We start from the raw sequence: 4,318 nt of genomic DNA on the forward strand, positions 1-4,318 counted from the left end.
CAGGACGCCTAGTTAAGGTTGAATTTCAGATAAACACCAACTACTTTTTTAGAGTAAGTCTGTCCTGTGCAATATTTGGGACATAACTGAGCATCCTGTATTTTATCTGGCCACCCCAAACTTAAGCCACGCCTGCCAAGATGAACATTCCTCAGCCCCGGGGATGTCTTTGGCCCCAGCCTGGTTCTCAGGAACAAGGTGGCTCAACCCCAGGTCTCCATCAGTTTGGACGATCCCTGCCTCCCCTCCCCCCAGGAAGGAAGCTGAAGAACTAACCTGTAAACCTGGGTCGGTTTTAAGCAGCTGGAATGGGGGTTGGGGGATGTGGTGAGGGGGAGAGAGGTCCTGATTGGTTTGCTCAGCAGAGGAGCCAAATCTTAAGGCTGGCTGGCTCCAGAACTTGCTTGAACTGGATAACAAGGCCTGATGTCCCTGAAGCGGGCATCCTCTTGATAAGGATAAAACCAGACTAGAGTAGTGGAGGGTGGGAGAATACTGATGGTAGGGTTTGTCAAGGTGGGTTTTTTTGGTTTGTTTTTTTTTTAGGCTTTCTGCTGGACTCAGAAGAGTCTGAGATTTCTTCTTTCATGTAACACAGTGTTAAATTGACCTTATTATCATTATAAGGGCAGGAAGTTCAAGAGAATGGGTATTTAATACACTACTGATACTATGTATGAAATAGGTTAACAAAGGTCCGTCTAGTCAAGGCTATGGTTTTTCCTGTGGTCATGTATGGATGTGAGAGTTGGACTGTGAAGAAGGCTGAGCGCCGAAGAATTGCTGCTTTTGAACTGTGGTGTTGGAGAAGACTCTTGAGGGTCCCTCGGACTGCAAGGAGATCCAACCAGTCCATTCTGAAGGAGATCAGCCCTGGGATTTCTTTGGAAGGAATGATGCTAAAGCTGAAACTCCAGTACTTTGGCCACCTCATGCAAAGAGTTGACTCACTGGAAAAGACTCCGATGCTGGGACGGATTGGGGGCAGGAGGAGAAGGGGACGACAGAGGATGAGATGGCTGGATGGCATCACTGACTTGATGGACGTGAGTCTCAGTGAACTCCAGGAGTTGGTAATGGACAGGGAGGCCTGGTGTGTTGCGATTCATGGGGTCGCAAAGAGTCGGACACGACTGAGCGACTGATCTGATCTGATCTGAATGAGAACCTACTGTATAGCTCAAGGAACTCAGTGCTCTGTGGTGACCTAAGTGAGAAGGAAATCCAAAAAGAGGGTATATATGTATACGTAGAGCTGATTCTCTTTGCTGTCCAATAGAAACTAACACAACATTGTAAAGCAGGAGGGAAAGGGTCCCCACTCCAGTGTTCTGGCCTGGAGAATTCCATGGACTGTATAGTCCACGGGATCAAGCAAAGAGTAGAACAGGACTGAGTGACTTTCACTTTCACACTCCAATAAAAATTAATTAAAAAGAGAGAATGGAAAAAAAAAAAACAGAATGGGCATTTTTAGAGCTTAGGGGTCTGGGAATTTGCAAGGTATGGGGCAAAGTAGTACTAACAAAAGAGGACCCATCTTGTCACTTGTTCTTACCACAGAGTGGTCCTAAACCTCAGGGTGCATGACCATCATCTGGAGGGCTTGTTTAAAAATGCAGGTTTCCAGGACTTCCCTGGCAGTCCAGTGGTTAAGTCCATGCTTCCAATGCAGGCTTTGAACCCTGGTTGGGAAACTAAGATCCCACATGCCTGTGAGGTGCAGCCAAGGAAAAAAAAAAAGTTTCTAAAACCCTACCCTCTGAGATTCTAATTCATTAAGTTTGGTTTGATGCTAATAGCTGCATTTTTAGGAAGCACTTCAGATGCTAAAGTTCAGTAGGACTCATTGGAAATTAGAAGATAGTTTCTAGGGTCAGAATTCTGGGTGCAATTTTGGCTTTGCGGCTTATCTGCTACATGTTTGTGAGTAAATTATATAGCATCTCTAAATTTTCTTCCTCTGTCTCCTATCTTGTTGTAAGAATTAACCAAGATAATTCAAACATGTAGTACATTTGTTTATGCTAAAAAGTTACTATTATTATTAACATACCTATTCAAAGCCCAGCATTATGTTAAGCACTGCTACTGCTACTGCTAAGTCGCTTCAGTTGTGTCTGACTCTGTGCGACCCCATAGACGGCGGCCCACCAGGCTCCCCGGTCCCTGGGATTCTCCAGGCAAGAACACTGGAGTGGGTTGCCATTTCCTTCTCCAATGCATGAAAGGGAAAAGTGAAAGTGAAGTCGCCCAGTCATGTCCGACTCTTCTCGACCCCATGGTCTGTAGCCTACCAGGCTCCTACGTCCATGGGATTTTCCAGGCAGGAGTACTGGAGTGGGGTGCCATTGCCTTCTCCAATGTTAAGCACTAAGAACACCATTATCAAAAGTAAAGAAACAGGGACTTTCCTGGTAGTCCAGTGGCTAAGACTCATTTTGTTGCAACAACATATCCTGCATGATGCAACTGGAACCTGATTCAGCCAAATTAATTAATTATAAAAAACACACACCAAAAAAACCAAGGTGCTAAGTGTTATGAAAAGGGAATGTTGCGTATCATTCCAATAAACAAAGAATGTTACCTGCCGTTCCAGTAAACAATGAATGTTGCCTGCCATCAGGCCATCAGCCAGAGCAACTGCTGGCTGCCCACTCAGCCCACCCCTCCATGGTGTGCCCTGAAGGGAATTCAGGATGGAGATAAACAGGAAACTGTCTGTCTTAGATAGTTAAGGTGCATATCTAAGGAATAATTCTTATAGGTAGTCAAGGACTAAAATCACTAACTTGAGATGTCTGGTTTTTGTGATTTCCATGTTCTACTACATGTCTCCACCCCCTGACACCCCCACCCCCACCCCCCATCCCCAGCAGAAACTGCAATATATCCTGGCTCCTCCCTTTTGGGAGCAGTTCCTCAAAGCAGTCTGAGAGGCTGTCTTCTGGGTTATAGTCCTCAGTAAGGTCCCCAAATAAAACTTAACTCTCAACTTTCAGTTTGTGCAATTTTTCTCTGATTGACAGTGTCAAGGGCTTTTGGAAGCTGTACCATACAGGATATTCCAGGTTACATCACTGTTAGACAGGTTAACAGAATCTCCCACTTTTCAGAAAAACTGTAAGATGTAGAACTTTTCACTTTCATGCATTGGAGAAGGAAATGGCAACCCACTCCAGTGTTCTTCCCTGGAGAATCCCAGGGACGGGGGAGACTGGTGGGCTGCTGTCTATGGGGTCGCACAGAGTCAGACACAACTGAAGCGACTTAGCAGCAGCAGCAGCAGACCTGGCTGAGCACTGAAGAATTGATGCTTTTGAACTGTCATGTTGGAGAAGACTCTTGAGAGTCCCTTGGACTGCAAGGAGATCCAACCAGTCCATCCTAAAGGAGATCAGTCCTGGGTGTTCATTGGACAGACTGATGCTGAAGCTGAAATGCCACCTGATGTGAAGAACTGATTCATTTGAAAAGACCCTGATGCTAGGAAAGATTGAAGGTGGGAGGAGAAGGAGATGACAGAGGATGAGATGGTTGGATCGCATCACTGACTCAATAGACATGAGTTTGAGTAAGCTCTGGGAGTTGGTGATGGACAGGGAGGCCTGGCGTGCTGCAGTTCATGGGGTTGCAAAGAGTCAGACACAACTGAGCGACTGAACTGAATTCAACTGATGACCTGGCTGGAACTGATATTAGATCTCTCGAGACCTCATCTTTTGAGGCAGTACAGAGGTGTTTGTATTTTGTCTTTGTGTGCCAAATCAGCTCTACTGTAGAGGTTGGTCATGAGTAGGAAACTTGAACATATGGAAAATGCCTTTTATAACTAAAGTTAAGAGATCTCTTAAGATGTCCCTGTTACTGAACTGAACTCGTGTCCACTCGCTGAGCAGCAAAGCTAATTTGTTGACACTGGGTTGTGGTGAAGGAAAGTATAGTGGTTATTGTAGGCTCCTAGCCAGAAGTACAAGTGGCTTCTGCTCAGAAGACCTGAACTCCCTGAAGGCTTTCAGGAAAGGGTTATTATTTTTTCTTCTTAAAAAAAACTTATTAAAATTTTTAAAAATCAATGTATTTTAATAGATATTGTGACTTCCCTGGTGGCTCAGACAGTAAAGCGTCTGCCTACCATGCGGGAGACCCACGTTCGATCCCTAGGTTGGGAAGATCCTCTGGAGAAGGAAATGGCAATGCACTCCAATACTCTTGCCTGGAAAATTCCATGGATGGAGGAGTGTGGTGCGCTATAGTTCATGGGGTCGCAAAGAGTCAGACACGACTGAGCACTTTTTTTTTTTAATAGAAGTAT

The sequence above is a fragment of the Bos indicus x Bos taurus genome, chromosome 10, assembly GCF_003369695.1.
Source record: "Bos indicus x Bos taurus breed Angus x Brahman F1 hybrid chromosome 10, Bos_hybrid_MaternalHap_v2.0, whole genome shotgun sequence".
Classification (NCBI taxonomy): Eukaryota; Metazoa; Chordata; class Mammalia; order Artiodactyla; family Bovidae; genus Bos; species Bos indicus x Bos taurus.